Raw genomic sequence first — 18,649 nt, 5'->3', positions numbered from 1 at the left:
CCTCAGGATTAATAGGATTACTTGCAGAAGTGGGGGGGGGGTGTTGCTTTTTTTTACTTTTTTGCTATTTGTTTGGAGCAGGGGTCTCCAACCTTGGCAACTTTAAGACTTGTGGACTTCAAGACTTGAAGTCCACAAGTCTTAAAGTTGCCAAGGATGGAGACCCCCGGTTTGGAGCATACAGATCAGAATCAAGGCAGGATAATGCAATGCTTAATACTAGGTGTAGCAATTAAACACTCTACCTGTTCCAAGCAGAACAAGGAAGATTAGATCAGTAAATTTAGTGGAGAAAGTTAGGAAGCTGTAAACACAAAGAAAATCTCCATTTCATGGCACCTCAGAAGTCCTTTATATATGCTGGATCCTGCATTTAAATCCTGCTCCTCTTTCTATAAAGCTGTTCCCTCCCCAATCTTGAACAGAGACATTTACAAAAGTCTCTCTCTCTAAGGCATTCTTACCTCCAGCTTCCATTTAAGCTTTAAATTTAAAAATGTAAGCTTTTCCTTCCATGTTGTTCTTTTGAAAATCACTGTACTTTCTGTTTAGCATAAGAGGAAAAGTAGCTCCCATTTCCTTTGGGTTAAGAGGCTTTAAAACCTAGCACATTGGAGAGACATAGCTACTTGTTTTAATCGGGCTTAAGCACTTCTTTGAGGTTCATTAAAGAAAAACATATTGTGGAGTGTAGCAATTCTTGAAACTAGGCCCAAAGCTTATTCTTCACAAACAGCCCATCTGCTGGCATAGATTTTTATATGAAGCAAGTATCTCCTCTGCTAGACATATTTACTACTTCTGTTTTTCATTTTTGTTCATGAAATATATGCTATTTCAGGCTAAGCAACTGCATTGTTCTCAGAATCTTGTTCAAAGCACATGAATTCTTCTTCTGCGCATGTGCAGGATGGCGGCGTTGTAAAATACATGCCGACAGCGGGTCGGGTTTTTTCCCGGCCAGGAAGCCGCGGAGGTGGCTGCTAGGCTGCCCGGACCCATCGCCCCGCAGATTATCTCCCCGACAGCCGGACAGAGATCTTTAGGTCTCGTTAGACCCCCGGCTGCCGGGGAACGGGGCTGAAGTGTCGGGCGGCAGACGGCGGATGGCGGCGGCCATCTTGGGTGGGCGCGGCATGGGGCTGCGCCCGCCGGGAAGAACGGAGAGCTGTGGCCGAGCTGCCTGGGCTTATCGCTCTATGGACCATCTTCCTGACAGCCGGATAGAGACCTGTGGGCCCTGCTGGACCCCCGGCTGCCAGGAACGGGGCTAAAGTGCCGGGCGAGCAGCGGACGGCGGACGGGCGGATGGCGGCGGCCATTTTGGTTGGGCGTGGCATGGGGCAGCGCCCGCCAGCGCCCGCCGGGAAGACCGGAGAGCTGTTGCCGAGCGGCCTGGAGCTATCGCCCTGTGGACCATCTTCCCGACAGCCGGATGAAGACCTGTGGGCCCTGTTGGACCCCCGGCTGCCAGGAACGGGGCAGAGGTGCCGGGCGGGTAGCAGCGCCCGCTGAGAAGAGCCGGCCCGGTTTTGTGGTTCACTGCCAGGCGGCCGCATGGGTCATCAGTGGCCGATTACCCAGCACGGGTGTCACCGCTGAAGCGCCCAGCGGCAATGATACCAACAGTGGCCCTGATACCATTGGAGGCCACTACTAATGATGATGAACGACGGCCGCCATTTTGAAGGGCGCGGATTGGCGCTAGAAATGGCCTGGCTTGGCGAGGTTGCTGCAGCCGGTCGCCAGGACATCGGCGACTGAGTGTGGGCCGCTGATTTTTTGGCAGCTCTGCTTAGCAGCACGGATACCAACAACCCAACGATTCACCATCATTGACCGCATTTGCCATCTTTGCGGATGCCTGGACGGTTTGCCGCACTTTTTGAGCGGCAGTGTTATCGCCGGTTTGGATACGAACAGCTCTGGCAGGTGGAACTTTGACCTTAGTCGATGGGTGACATTATGGGCAGAATTCATCAGCCCAACTTTTATTTCATCTAACTGTTGCCCTACCGGCCTTTTGGCCGTTGTCTGTGACTGTTCCGGTCTCACCCATCGTCCGCAATACCATCTACTGACCGGGAACTTTTCCTCTCCCCGCTGTTATTTAGATCTTTATGCATGAAATATACGGCTGCCGAACTTCTTCAACTGCGAGGTTCCCCCGCCTCGCAGGAATGGCCATCTGGGTTATCGAGGGCCGGCCTTAACGAGGGGTCTTGGGACCCGGAGAGGTGGCATGCGAGGAAGAAGAATTTATGGGGTTTTGTACATAGGTTTTTTAATAAGGGTTTTTTAAAGGGGGGGAGGAAAGTGACGGGAGGGGGGGAGATCCCGTCGGGGAGGGTTGGTTCAGTCTCAGTCCCAGTTCACGGCGTTTTTTCATCTGGTCCAAGGGAGGGGTGAGGGGTTCGTTCAGAATTGGAAGTTGGTTCCATCTGTACGGTAAGTGGGAGGGGCAGATATGGCGGAAGCAAGGGGCGTATCGTTCGTTGGGAGCACGTGTTCGCTGTTTAAAAGCGATCGTGTGCTCCGCCCCTAGTCTTTCCCTGCTCCCGGAAGGTCAGGATCCTCAGAGCCCGGCCTCGTTGATGTTGTGCAATGCCCGGTCCGTGGTTAACAAGGCCCCTGATTTGCGATCTTATCCAGGGGAATCCACGGACTTTATGGGCATTACGGAGACCTGGCTGGGTGCAGAAGGGGTGCCCTAGTTGAACTGTGCCCGCCAGGTTTCCGAGCATTCCATCAGCCAAGGGCCCAGGGTAGGGGTGGAGGGTGGCGGTTGTAATGAGAGAGGGTCTAGAGCCGAGAGAGACCACTGTTCCTCAGATAGCCGGCTGTGAATCCTTCTTGTGAAGTGGGGCCATAAGAATCAGATGGGTTTGTTGATCGCGTACCTGGCTCCTTGCTACGTGACTACAGCCCTGCCTGAGCTACTGGAGGTGCTTGCCGGGTGGCTGTTGAGATCCCCAGACTTTTGGTCATGGGCGATTTCAATCTGCCATCGGCTGGCTTGTCATCAACAGTGGTTCAGGAGTTCCAGGCTTCCATGACGGCCTTGGACCTGATTCAAGTAACTGATGGCCCTACTCACACGGGGATCTGCGCTGGATCTGATTTATATCTCTGGACAGTGGTTTAATGATCTGGTAGTAAGAGATTTAGTGACAATACCGTGTCATGGTCAGATCATTTTCCTCCGCCTAGACTTTCAGACCGCTACTCACCACTGCAGGGAGACGGAGCCAATGCGTTGGTTCCGTCCCAGGCGCCTGATGGACCCTGAGAGGTTCCAGACGGAGCTTGGGCCGTTCCTGAGGATCTTACCCATGGCACGACTGAAGAACTAGTCGCGCCTGGGAACAGGCCGCGCTGGGGCTTTGGACCGTGTCGTGCCTTTGCGGCCTCTGACCCGGCGCAGATCTCGATTAGCTCCTTGGTTCTCTGAGGAGCTGAGAGAGATGAAACGCCGGAGAAGACGCCTAGAGAGCACCTGGAGGTCCAGCCGCCCGGTTGATCGGACACTAGTTAGGTCTTTTCAAAGACCTACCTAGTGGCACTGAGGGTGGCGAGGCGCCCACGCCTCCTCCCTCATTGCGCCGGCAGATAACCGCCCGCCGCCCTGTTTCGGGTGACCCGTTCCCTTCTTCACCAGGGGGGACGGGATGACCCCTTACAGGGACGTGCCGAGGAGTTTAGTGGTTATCTATACGATAAAATCGCTCAGCTTCGGGATAGCTTGGACCAAGATTGCGATGATCCAGATGAGATGACTGAGGCTCGCCTTGTTGATGTGGTTTGGGATGAGTTTGATTCTGTGGCTCCGAGGACATGGACAGGTTGCTGGGGAGGCTGCATGCCACTACATGTTTACTGGACCCGTGCCCCTCCTGGCTGGTGCTGGCCACTCAGGAGGTGACACGAGGCTGGCTCCGGGGTATTATAAATGCTTCTTTGATGGAGGGGGTCTTTCCCGCTGCCTTGAAAGAGGCGGTGGTGAGACCCTCCTCAAGAAGCCTTCCTGGACCCAGCTATTTTGGGTAATTATCGCCAGTTCCAACCTTCGCTTTGTTGCGAAGGTTGTAGAGAGTGTGGTGGCACGGCAGTTCCCTCAGTACCTGGAGGAAGCTGTCTATCTAGACCTGCTCCAGTCCGGCTTCCGCCCGGTTATAGCACGGAGACAGCTTTGGTCGCGTTGGTGGATGACCTCTGGAGGGCCAGGATAGGGGTTGTTCCTCTGCCCTGGTCCTGTTGGATCTCTCATCGGCTTTTGATACCATCGACCATGGTATCCTGCTGCGCCGTTGGAGGGGTTGGGAGTGGAGGCACCGCTTATCGGTGGTTCTCCTCCTACCTCTCCGACCGGTCGCAGTCGGTGTTGACAGGGGGCAGAGATCGCCGCGAGGCGCCTCACTTGTGGGGTGCCGCGGGGTCGATTCTCTCGCCTCCTGTTCAACATCTACATGAAGCCGTTGGGCGAGGTCATCAGTGGCTTTGGGGTGAGTTATCATCTGTACGCTGATGATACTCAGCTGTACTTTTCCACCCCAGGCCACCCCAGCGAAGCTGTCAAGTGCTGTCCCGCTGTTTGGAGGCCGACGGGTCTGGATGGGGAGAAACAGACTCAGACTCAATCCATCCAAGACGGAGTGGCTGTGGATGCCGGCATCCCGGTACAGTCAGCTGCAACCGCGGCTGACTGTTGGGGCGAGTCACTGGCCCCAACGGAAAGAGTGCGCAACTTGGGCGTTCTCCTGGATGAACGGCTGTCGCTTGAAGATCACTTGACGGCCGCTCCAGGAGAGCTTTTACCAGGTTCGCCTGGTCCGCCAGTTGCGCCTTTCTTGACCGGGATGCCTTATGCACGGTCACTCATGCTCGCCACTTCTCGACTGGATTATTGCAATGCTCTCTACATGGGGCTACTTTGAAGTGTACCGGAGACTGCAGTTAGTCCAGAATGCAGCTGCTGGTGATTGAGGGAGCACCGCTGCTCCCGGTAACACCTCTCCTGCGCAGTCTGCACTGGCTACCTGTGGTCTTCCGGTGCGCTTCAAGGTTTTGGTTACCACCTTCAAAGCGCCCATGGCTTAGGGCCCGGTACTTACGGGACCGCCTGCTGTTTCCACATGCCTCCCACCGACCCGCACGCCTCACAGAGAGGGTCTTCTCAGGTGCCGTCCGCCAAGCAATGCCGGCTGGCGGCCCCAGGAAGGGCCTTCTCTGTTGGAGCTCTACTCTGGAACGACCTTCCCCGGTTTGCGCCAAATATCTGACCTTCGGACCTTCGTCGGAATTAAAACTTATTTATTCATCCAAGCGGGTCTGGACTGATTTTTTAGATTTTTTAAATTTCTAAATTTTAAATTTTAAATTTTTAAATTTTCTGTAATTTTATATGGGGTATTTTAGGTTGGTCAATTTGACGGTTTTAATTCGGCCACTATTGAATAGGTATTTTAAATTGATTTTTAACTTTGTATACTTACTGCTTTTTATCTTGGCTGTACACCGCCCTGAGTCCTTCGGGAGAAGGGCGGTATAAAAGTTTAATTAATAAAATTAATAAATAATAAATAAATGTTTTTAAAGGCCTCTGCTTTTTTTCTAAATTTCTCCCATCTTTTTGGGGGGGCGTGGGGAGGGGAAAAGGTTTGTTTCTGACAATCCAACTCAATTTTGATTGGGGAATTACAGAATAAAATTTTAATTACAGTGTTTAGATGGCAAGCAATTAGCAGACTAAATGTTTTGCTGTTGGTAGTGGGATAGTTATGTCTTGTCTGGAGAAATACCAATTGCTGGGCACGTTATTGTGGGAGGTTAAACCTGAGGTCAGCGGATTGGAACCGCCAAATACATCACATTTCTTTAGGCAGGTCCTGCATGGCTAACAGAAAACAGAGCTTCCTTCAAACCTAAGCAGCTGGCTGGGGAGATCTTTCTTTTCCCCCTTTTTAAATAGCCATATGCAGTACAAAATTACCAAAATGTCAGATTGTATTATAAATTAATCTCAACAGGTCTTAGTGTAACAATTACAGAAACCCTGTGGAAGTTTGAGCCTTTTCAAAATATTTTGATAGGCTAAAAAACAAAACAGTGAAACGATGATAAAGCACTTCTAGACTATCAAGTCATATCATCTTACAATACTGGTCATTCATTTGGAAGAATAAAAATGGCTTGTCCACATGGAAAATCACTTAAGAGCTTTTTAAGGCTTTGGCTTCTATTAGCACTACTTTAAGAATCAATAATGTGGGAACATTAAAGAATCCATGGTAATCCAGTCTATTTTTGTATATTAATTCAGAGCATAAATAAAAGAACCCAGTTGATCAACCACATTCTTGACCTGATTTCCATGTTCTGCGCCTCACCCACCCCTCAAAAAGTTTCCTGTTAATCATATGAAGATTAAGTGAAGTGCCTCAGGAGAATGCATATTTCAGCACTGATACAGCCCAACTTCAGTACTGCCTGGTAAGTGTAGAATTGTTACCATGTAATCCTAACTGAATCCAAGAGAGACTTCTTGAATCCTTCTTTGTTTTTGTAGATTTATGCCTCTGCTTGAAAGTTTTACTTTTGTATGAACTATTTCCCAATATTTAATAGGTCTGTGTTTTTGAAATGAAAATAGTACCAAAAGGAGTTATTATATTTTCTTGGATAATTTGTTCCAGTCTGCAAACATTTTCAGGGTTATTCTTCTATTTGAGAGTGACCACTTCCCACACTTCTTATATGTAAAATGCATAGTTCCATAATTTCATGAGGAAGATTTATATGAGCCATATTATCTTCCAGGGAGAAGATCATGTTGCATCAAGTAAATAAATAAATAAGCTAGTCAAGGCAATAAAATAGCAATTTTTCTCTGAATAATTTTAAGGTATGCATCTTTGTTTTTAACTCTGTAAAGTCTCCACCCAACATTGTGCAGGATTTACAAAAGTTATTACCTAAGAAAAACGTTGGCTGATGTAATGCAGGTATTGCTTTAAGGTGTGGAAGCCAAGAAACATTAATAGCAATTATAGGGTTCATAAAGCTAATTAAAGTATAATGTCAGCATAGTATCATATGAAGCAAAAGCAACTTTATGAATAAGTTCTCAAACATCAGAAAAATGTTGCTATAAAAGATACCCAACCCTCCCTCCCCCCTCTCTCTCTAGCAATAAGAAATAAGGCTTCAGTTTATTTTGACTTCTCACCATATAAATGTAACATTTCCTATAAATACTTGTATTCCCCCTGAAACTCAGGAGAGAGATTTTCAAGAACCATACAGTAGATCAAAAAGTCCCACTATAAAATCTAAAATTGCAGCATGTAAACCCCTTCTAATAATCAATGGAAAACAGATTGGCCAAGCAGTTTTTCTGAAAAAAAATTATTATGGGTGGAAATGGGAATGAGAAACTTCTAGGAAGGAAACTACACCTACCCACACCCCTAAAACTCTTAAAACTCATGAAAAAAAGTCTCCAAATCATATTATTAAATAGTTGAAAATTGCATACTAGTTAGATGTATGTAGGGACATGGTGTCTCAGGGGCTAGGACGTTGAGCTTGTCGATCGAAAGGTCAGCAGCTCAGCAGTTCGAATCCCTAGTGCTGCCGTGTAACGGGGTGAGCTCCCGTTACTTGTCCCAGCTTCTGCCAACCTAGCAGTTTCGAAAGCACATAAAAATGCAAGTAGAAAAAATAGGGACCAACTTGGTGGGAAGGTAACAACGTTCTGTACGCCTTTGGTGTTGAGTCATGCCGGCCACATGATCACGGAGATGTCTTTGGACAGCGCTGGCTCTTCAGCTTTGAAATGGAGATGAGCACCACCCCCTAGAGTCAGAAAAGACTAGCATGTATGTGCAAGGGGAACCTTTACCTTTACCTTTTTAGATGTACGTAAGCAGTTTCTGAATTATTCAAAGTTTATTCGATGGTTATTTGAAGCCTCCCCAAACCTTGAAATAGTGTTGTGGACCCTCAGACCAATGTATTTTAATAGAATGTTGGTTAAACTGTGGGATTAACATCCTGATTTAATTTACCTTTTTTCATTAGATTCTCTTAAGTCAGTCAATATTATTCATAGCTTCCTTGGATGGTTATGTGAATAAAGTGGAAGTGATAAGAACCAGGTTGGTTTTGTAGTCCTCTTTTAGGCATGAGAGCTATCTGGGTGACTTTGTTTCTCTCAGACCAAACCACCTTACAAGGTTCTTGTTGGGAAAATAGGAGGAAGAAGAGGTATTAGGTATGTCGACAGCCTTGAATTATTTATAAAAATAAAGACAGGATATAAGTAAATAAGCTATGCTTTAAGATACTTGAACAGAAAAATAGGATATAAGCTGATTAATTATTTATGTAATTTATAGCAAATCGTTCTCTAAAGCTTCCATTAGTCACAAGTAAAGAGATTACCGTGGTTAGAACGCAGTACTACAGGCTACTTCTATTGATCACTAGCTGCCAGCAGTTTGGCAGATCGAATCTCATGAGGCTCAAGGTTGACTCAGCCTTCCATCCTTCCAAGGTTGGTAAAATGAGGACCCAGATTGTTGGGGGAAATATGCTAACTCCGTAAACCACTTAGAGAGGGCTGTAAAGCACTGTGAAGCAATATATAAGTCTACGTGCTATTGCTATTGCTATTACAATCCATTTCAACAAAGTGCTTTGGCCCAAGGAAATGATAAAATTCACATCAACCACACACAAAAAGAGACCATTCTACTTGTTTTGAGGAAACAATGTCCATAGCCTTGAACTGAAAAAGCATGTGTGGCATGTTGCTTTGGAATTGACCACAGTGCACCTCACTGCTTTGCTAAATCACAGGAGATTTTGTACTGGCTTGTCTTGGATGACCTTCAGTGCAGGGGGAAGGATACCAGGTTGGTCAGCTCAGTGCTTATTGCAGTGAGCTTATTGCAATAAGGTCCACAGATGCAGTGAACTGAAACAGGGGTGAAATGCTACCGGATCAGACCAGATCACACAATCCGGAAGCAATCATGACCAGTAGTTCAGTGATCCGGTAGCAATGGCAGAGCAAAGCTCCACCCATCCGCCCGGGCGTCATTACTTCCTGGTTTTAACCAGGAGGTAATGTGTTTTTTGCGCATGCGCAGAAGGTCTGAGCACATGTGATGCGAGAGCATGCGTGACCAAAGCAAGCGTATGTGCATGGCCTGTGCACTTCCAAGCCAATACGGAAGGTAAGCAGCTTTCACCCCTGAACTGAACCAACCTGGAAGGCAAGCCATTTTTGGCAAGCTGATCTGGAAAAGGTGAGGACTATGTCTCTTGAAGCCCCTTTTAATCTAATTTCACTGAGCTTGCACTGATAGAAGTCCACATTGGAGAACAGCAGGGTGAAGTCTGAATGTTCTGAAATAAAAGAAAGCAAAGGAACATTGTTCACTTCATTTCTCTGCTGATCCAATTCTACAGAGGAATTATTGAGTCTGTCATTTGCACCTCTATAACTGTCTGGTTCGGTTCTGCAACCCAACAAGAAAAACACAGACTTCAGAGGATAATTAGAACTGCAGAAAAAATAATTGCTACCAACTTGCCTTCCATTGAGGACCTGTATACTGCATGAATCAAGAAGAGGGCCGTGAAAATATTTGCAGATCCCTCGCATCCTGGACATAAACTGTTTCAACTCCTACCCTCAAAACGACGCTATAGAGCACTGCACACCAGAACAACTAGACACAAGAACAGTTTTTTCCCGAAGGCCATCACTCTGCTAAACAAATAATTCCCTCAACGCTGTCAGACTATTTACTGAATCTGCACTACTATTAATCGTTTCATAGTTTCCATCGCCAATCTCTTTCCACTTATGACTGTATGACTATAACTTGTTGCTGGCAATCCTTATGATTTATATTGATATATTGATCATCAATTGTGTTGTAAATGTTGTACCTTGATGAACGTATCTTTTCTTTTATGTACACTGAGAGCATATGCACCAAGACAAATTCCTTGTGTGTCCAATCACACTTGGCCAATAAAAAATTCTATTCTATTCTATTCTATTCTTTGAAATGAGAGGAACTCCTTGCTTCATGAAGCAGTTCAGTTCTTCAACACTGTGTCAAAACTTTGCACAGCTTTGCTTTGTGTTTCTTTCCTTGTTTTGGTCGTGATTTCAGGTACAATAGTTTTTATAAAGTTGAGGTTTTTATAAATCCTTCCAGCATTACTTAATTAACATACATTTAGGAGGCAAGAATAATATGTCCAGCACAGATTCTACCATTGCAAATGTTCTTTAAATCAATACATTTATTGATTTAAAGCTGAACCTAACATTTTACTTGATATTTCAACCTTCATTTTTTCACCAATGTTGGTTTTAATCCCTAATTTTAAATTAGTTAGAATAGAATAGAATAGAATAGAATAGAATAGAATAGAATAGAATAGAATAGAATAGAATAGAATTTTTATTGGCCAAGTGTGATTGGACACACAAGGAATTTGTCTTGGTGCATATGCTCTCAGTGTACATAAAAGAAAATATACATTCATCAAGGTACAACATTAAATTAGTTAAATGGAAGCACCTCTTTGATACATAATGGACACAACTATTTTTCAACAATTTGATCTTTTCAAAAGCTGCTCCTGAAAGTTGAGCAATCTCTTAGAACAATAGTGGAATTCATTGGTGATGACTGTGGATAGTTAAGAGAGTGTAAGAGAGGCAAGGGCAATATTTGTGCAAACCACCTTTGGACACAATCCATTTTGTCTCTTGTGCTAGTAAAAGTGACAAGATTATCTCTTTGCCTTATAATGTAAGTTCTGTACATTATATGATGCAGAACTTTCATCATCATATACTAGAATTTCTGTATGTATTTTGCAATACGTAGCAAGGGCATATTCATCTACTTCTTTTTAAAAGAAAGGGGAAACTTACATCTTTCTCCATGGCTGATGAATCCACAGTTGGAACATTCATTCTCTCCGCTCTTTGGAACATATATTTGCTGAAGAAATGCGGTTAGTACAAATATAGACCTAGCAGTAACATTGATTTGGATAGCAATTAAATGCTTATCCTTTTCAAGCAATGTTTTTTCTTTCTTTCCTGCATTAGAGGGTGGGGGGGAGAGACAGAGAGACAGAGGAAGTCAGGTTCTGTGTTTTAAATCTGTTTTTTAATGGTTTGGTGGAGATTTGGCTATTTGTTTTCACTTTTTTGGTCCAGAGTAATTTTTTTTTAGCTGACCCCTGGGATTTCATGACATACCACAGCTAATGAATGAATCATACTTTCAAAGCATAAATAAAAAGAGCTATGGTTTAACTTTCCCGCAAAAAGGAAAACATGCAACTGAGATGGATGGCAGGTCACTGCTACTTTATTGGGAAGATCAATATAGAAGGAAAAGGTGGGATGGAGGAAAGCAAGAAGCAGGGACAAAATACCTTGATAAATACCTACTGCAGACTGATTATCAATATATGCTGAAGTATGTGGCATTTCTTTCCATATGTTCTGTCCCATCAAATCTTAATGAAACAATAGGAAGCCTGAACTGAGGTGGACAAAAATACAGAAAATAAGCTAACAAGGCAGAAGTATTATAATCCTAAAATCTGGAATTCTATCCAGTTTTGAATTATGTATTAGGTGGGTTCCCTCTGAAGACTTATATATATATATATATATATATATATATATATATATATATTTATATATTATAAATATATATATATATATATATTATATTATATATATATATATGTTTTCTGAGGTTTTCACGGGTGTTTGTATATAGGTCTTTGGTTGTTCGGGTTTTCTCCCGTGTAAAATTGGAAGTGTCTTGGCGACGTTGCGACGAAGTCTCATTCGTCATCTTCAGGCTTCAGCTTCGTGCTTCTGGGAGCAATGTGATCGCAGCTGTTTCTTCCTTTTAACTGCTAGTGGGGGTTTGAACTGATTGGGTGGGAGCTTGGCTGTGCTCTGATTGGATGGGGGTTTTTCTGTGCTCTGATTGGATGGGGGTGTATCCTGTGTTGGTGGGGGCTTGGTTGTACTCAGTCTAGTCTGTGCTGCAGGGGATTTGAGCTGGTGAGCTGCATAGGTGTTGTTTGGCTTTGTGGTCGTGCTACATCTTCATAGTGGGTGTCAGTCTGCTGCATGAATGGATTGGAGGGGTTTGAAATGGCTAATGTTGCAGCTGCGGTCTGGCTTCTGGTCCTTGGTCGTGCTTCATGATCAGTGTGGGTTTGGGTCTGCTTTCTGGGTGGATGTGCGGTGGTGACATCCTGTGTGGACCTTGTGAGTGTGGGTCTGGTGTCATTCCTCGTGTTAGGGACTCGTTTGTCAGTAAGGGCGGGTTTCCAAATGGCTGGGAGGCGGGAGGTGTCATCTCGTTTGTTCATGCTGTGTGGGCGTTTTTCTATCTCAATGGCTTCTCTGATTATTCTGTTGTTAAAGTGTTCAGTTTTGGCGATAGTTCTGGTCTTTTTAAAGTCAATATCACGTCCTTAGACTTTAAAGTGTTGGACCAGGGAAGAAGTTGGTTCCTCTTTTTTGAATGAGTTCTTGTGTTCTTCAATGCGTGCACTTATTCTTCTGTTGGTTTGTCCAATGTATGTGGTGGGGCAGGCGGTGCATGGGATTTCATATACTCCTTGATTTTCTAACTCAGTTTTGTCTTTGGGGTTTCTTAGGATGGTGGATATTTTTCTGTTTGTGCAGAATGCTGTCTTGATGTTGTGTTTGTGGAGGATCTTGCTGATTCTGTCTGTGGTGCCTTTTATATATGGGAGGAGGGCTGTGCCGTTTTCTTGTTCTCTGTCTTGGATTTTAGTGGGGGGTTCTTTTTGGATTAGCTTGGTAATCTTATTTGTTTGGAATCCATTCCAAACAAGGTCCACACAGGATGTCACCACCACACATCCACCCAGAAAGCAGACCCAAACCCACACTGATCATGAAGCATGACCAAGGACCAGAAACCAGACCGCAGCTGCAACATTAGCCATTTCAAACCCCTCCAATCCATTCATGCAGCAGACTGACACCCACTATGAAGATGTAGCACGACCACAAAGCCAAACAACAGCTATGCAGCTCACCAGCTCAAATCCCCCTGCAGCACAAACTAGACTGAGCACAACCAAGCCCCCACCAACACAGGACACACCCCCAGCCAATCAGAGCACAGAAAAAACCCCATCCAATCAGAGCACAGCCAAGCTCCCGCCCAATCAGTTCAAACCCCACTAGCAGTTAAAAGGAAGAAACAGCTGCGATCACACATTGCTCCCAGAAGCACGGCTGAAGCCTGAAGATGACGAATGAGACTTCGTCAAACGTCGCCAAGACACTTCCAATTTTACGGAGAAAACCCGAACAACCAAAGATATATATATATAAATATTTATATATATATATATATATATATATATATATATATATATATATTTGTTTTCTGAGGTTTTCACGGGTGTTTGTATATAGGTCTTTGGTTGTTCGATCACACATTGCTCCCAGAAGCACGAAGCTGAAGCCTGAAGATGACGAATGAGACTTCGTCGAAACGTCGCCAAGACACTTCCAATTTTACACGGGAGAAAACCCGAACAACCAAAGACCTATATATATATATATATATATATATATATATATATATATATATATATATACACACACATACATACATATACATATACATATACATATACATATACACATACACATACACATACACATACACATACACACACACACACACACACACACACACACACACACACACATATATATATATATAATGAATGTTACTATATTCAGCTTCTTACAAAAGACCAGAGAATGCTAATGTTCCAAATCAGGTTAGAATCCAAGAAACACAGATTCAAAAGTTGACCAGGTTTCTATATAATTTTTGTATAACTGCTCTGGACCTCCATAATTCCATCACTTCAGTAAGATTTGGTTTAACATTTTTGACTTAGCTAAAAATAGCCTTTTTAGAGAAATATTGTGCTAGTGACATTGGGAATCTGGAGATAATTCTCCAGCTCAGGCAGATTTGCCAGCTATGCTATTTTTGGGATGGGAACAACCTTTTCAAGTTTATTCCTGAGTCTCATCTATGATGGGCTTTATTTATACTATTTTTCTCATAGCAGTATTTCTTCCTTTCTAACCTGCTCCCCCAGTTAATGAGAAAGGATGTGCATTCAAAGCTTCTACTTTTTGTTTTAAAAAGAAAATACAATTTTGTTGACATTTCTTTGGGGCATGAGGTTTATTCCTCCAGTAGCCTGTCAGGCTTTAACACCTGAGTTAAATCACAATGAGGATACCAGTGTTTGTTTCCGGATCAGGAGTCATGGACAGCTACAACAGTTGTGGAGTGATGAAAAGGTATGTAATTCAAAACAAAAGAACAGCCACTTTCAGCCATTTGCATGGTGGAAAACACCTAAAAGAAAATTGGAAGACATTTTAAACCACCCCAAAATGAACAAGAAAAACAAATGCTACTTTTCAAACAACATTTGGTCATAATTAAAAGATCCAGTTTTTACAATTGTATTACTTTGAACCTCCATCAAATATTCTGATCATGCAGTCTCCACTCAGGAGTTTCTAGACGCTGGACTAAGCTTGCCTGAAGATTAAGCCTTATAAAGGATAATATTTGTAGCTCAGGGTTGATATGAGGCAGGGGTGAAATCCAGTAGGTTCTGACAGGTTCTGGAGAACTGGTAGTGGAAATTTTGAGCGGTTCGGAGAACCGGTAGCGGAAATTTTGAGTAGTTCGGAGAACCAGCAAATACCACCTCTGGCTGGCCCCACAATGTGGTGGGAATGGGGATTTTGCAATATCCTTCCCCCAGGAGTGGGGAGGGAATGGGGATTTTTCAGTATCCTTCCCCTGCCACGCCCACCAAGCCACACCCACAGAACCGGTAGTAAAAATAAAAATTGGATTTCACCACTGATATGGTTCTTTCTGAGCTTGCTTGTTTTCTTGCAGATGTTTCATTACCCAAACTAAGTAACATCATCAGTGTTAGTCAGGGCTGATTAACACAGATGATGTTACCTAGTTTGGGTAATGAAATATCTGCAAGAAAACAAGCACCCTCAGAGAGAACCAAGGACATCTCAGATTAAGCTTTGCTTCTTGGCAAAGATCAGCGTAATCATCAGTACCCATTAGTGCAGAAGGACTCAATTAAGGTGTAGAGAAGGGAGCAGGAGTGTGTTCATGGCCTGGATATGGAAATATAAGAGTCCTTCAAAACATTCCCAAATCAGTAATGCAGACCACAAAAATATAACACTGAGCTTCATGCTTATTATATTTGCTTTGAGAATGACAGCTAGTCTTTTAAAAACCCACTGAAGTGGTAATTTTACTGGAAGCCCCTCACTAGCAATTTGATTCTTCAGCTTTCTTACAGCTTTTCAAATCCAAGACATGTTCATTTTATAGTTGAAACTAGGAAGGTTGATTCTCATTTATTTTCGGTTGCATGTCAACACAGCTGATGTTGGCATATTTTGTTATCCATGAATATTAGCCAGGAATTTTTTTTTAAAAAAAACCATAATCTTTCCTGAAATTGCCTGTAGCCAGGTGCCAGAGGGACTATGAACGGGGTGTGTTGTTATGCTGTTGTTGTTTGTTGTTGTTGTTTTACATTTATACCCCGCCCTTCTCCGAAGACTCAGGGCGGCTTGCAATGTATAAGGCAATAGTCTCATTCTATTTGTATATATATATATATTTTTACAAAGTCAACTTATTGCCCCCCCAACAATCTGGGTCCTCATTTTACCTACCTGCTGGGTCCTCATTTTACCTGCTGTCTAAAGCTTGTAGAAGTAAGTGCTAAATATGGTAATAGATAAAACAAAATAATCAGTCCTCCTGTACAAAAGCTCACCAAAAAAAAAAAAAAAACCAGGATTAGCTTTTGGGGAGGAAAACAAGAAAAAAAAATCTGCCTCTGCCTCCCAGCATCCATCCGGTATTCATCTGGCCCGTTCGCCGCAGTCCATTTGCCACGGCCCATTTGCCGCGGCCTGTTCACCACTGCAGCCGGTTCACCGTGGCCGCCGTTCACCACTGCCACAGCCTGTTCTCCACAGCCCGTTCTAGAACAGCTGATCAGTACCCCATCAACTCCCCCTCCCACCCACCACAATGTTCACTATATAAGATGCACAGAGATTTCCACCCACCTTTTGGGGGGGGTGGAAAGTGCATTTTATACTCTGAAAAATACGGTAATTTGTTTGTGCAGGCTTGCTTTGAATTTGCCGAGAAATGTGGCATTCTTCATGCCATTGCTAAACTGAATGTCCTCTAATATCTGCCAGAGGAAACAAGGTGCTCTGAATTTCATATCATGGTGACATATAAGCTCATTGATTAAGCAAGTTTTTATAAAATAAGGCAGTGGGTCCTGGCTAAACAAGAAGTTGAAATTAAAAGACAGAGGCTATAGAACTGATCAGATTTTTTCCCCTGATGCTTGTATCTTGCTCCTGCTGATATCAGAGAACTCTAACTGAGCCTTGCTATCCTTCTGCCACATCCCCAAAATACCTTTTCTGCATGATGATGGAGGAAAATGTTGAAAAGTGTCAGGCCTCTATGTTCTGTCATCAGAAGAGTTTTAGAAACACAGAGTATTCCAATTTCACTCTCCCAAGTGAATAATAGGTTTGCTATGTTAATTCCATTTGATCAACATGTTGTTAATTGGTCACAGGGTAGATAAAAATCGATGATCTTTTTTTAAAAAAATCAGATTTTGTTCATTTAAATTGGATTTTTTTCATTTACGTTGGATTTTTTTATTTTTATCAAATTTATTTTAATAAAATGCTTTTGGAGTAAAAATCTATCTAAAGATAGTTTTCTATTTAAGATACATTAGTAATTCAGTTTATTCAGCATGAAATGGAGCTTAGTTATGTAGCATGAGGCTATATATTCTGCAATATTTACATTTTCTGTAAACTCATTCAATGAATCCAAGCTTTGCAAGCTGAGATAACACGCACTGCATTGATGCATTCATACAATTTCACAGTAACCATGAGATAAATCATAAAACAAAGTTTAGGAATATTCCTTTATCCCATTGTTTTGCAAATCTATGTATACTACAAACTGTATGATTGTTTGAAGGGAAATGCATCTGTACCAGTGATGAGGAAGGGCAAGCACTAACAATGAAAGTGAACCCTTCTAAGCAGTTTATAAATATAGTATTAAAGAGCACCTGTCATTTCAGATCTATCATGCCAGCACCTGTTAGCGGGCATCAATTCACCTGCTGCCTGCCATGTCCCTCACCTTGTTATGTCACTGTTGCATCACCAGCTGCCCCATTAAAGTGAATGGGACTGTCAGTGAGTCAACAGCAGGTCAGAGGAGGAGCTGCTGTGCGACTGAGATGACAGTTGCTCTTTAAAAATTATGATTTAAATTGAATTGATTTAAATCAAGCCTTTTTACTAGTGATTTAAATCACGATTTAAATTGACTTGATTTAAATCAAATCCACCCGGATTGGTCACCTTGATTTTTGTGTATGTTCTCTAAATCTCACTTAGAATTTAGCTCAATTCTTAAAATATAAATATATCTCAAAACATGAGTGCACAAAACTATTTATTAATGAAATATCAACATGAAAAAGGTATTATGCCTATTTGGTTGTTATAAAGCTGAAAGTGAATGATATTTTTAATGCATGCTGTTAGTCTGAATCATTTACCTCTGATCTTTTATTTTAAAAATAATAACAATAAAAACAACAGACGGATGGTTGAAGGGACACTTTACTTCAGATGCTTATTAATGCAGCTGACTGAATTGAAGTATATCCATTTAGATGCTTTATTGAAGTAAAGCAACATGTTTCCATCACTGAGGTACAGCAGTTTTTCTTCTGCGTAGGTCTGCAAGAACTGGTCAAAGATTGGGATGACCATTAGGTGGCAGCAGCATCTTAGAACTGTTGCATGGATCTCTTTACTGCCATCTAGTAGTCTCTTGCATTTATGAAACCAAATTATAATTATGCCTTTTGAGGTGGATTGCAGCTGATCTGCAAGGCTTAATAATATTGATTTTGTCAGACTTGTGCTGGAAGAGTGAACAGTTCCTAGAAATTTAAGCAGCGTACTTCCGGTTACCTAGTACTGATCCTTTTTACTGGCACTGTCAAGGGTTGCACCAGAGATCTTCTGCACAAAAGCATGTGCTCAACCACTGAGTTAGCATCTTTTTATTTTAACTAGCTCATATTTGATGCATAGCCAAATTAGAAATGACATCTTTGGCACCCAGTTTCTGTAATGAAAGACAATAAACCTTTAGGTAGATACGTTCTTGGGTTAAGGAACTGTGACTGTGTTTCCTTCAAAAAAAATGGTTTAACTTCAAAACTCACAAAGCATAATGGCACAGACTGTTTTTGTTGAATCACATATTCTAAGATAAATGACTCATGAATCAAGGGCTGGCAGCTTAGCTTGCTGGAGTTTATTAATTCTTGTACTATTTATCCCCTTGCATGTGGCCCAGCAAAAGCAATTTGATCTTCAATATATCAA

The sequence above is a fragment of the Ahaetulla prasina genome, chromosome 1 (assembly GCF_028640845.1).
Source record: "Ahaetulla prasina isolate Xishuangbanna chromosome 1, ASM2864084v1, whole genome shotgun sequence".
In the NCBI taxonomy this organism is placed as follows: domain Eukaryota; kingdom Metazoa; phylum Chordata; class Lepidosauria; order Squamata; family Colubridae; genus Ahaetulla; species Ahaetulla prasina.
The sequence above is the reverse complement of the archived record's forward strand: the minus strand, read 5'-3'. Positions refer to the sequence as shown.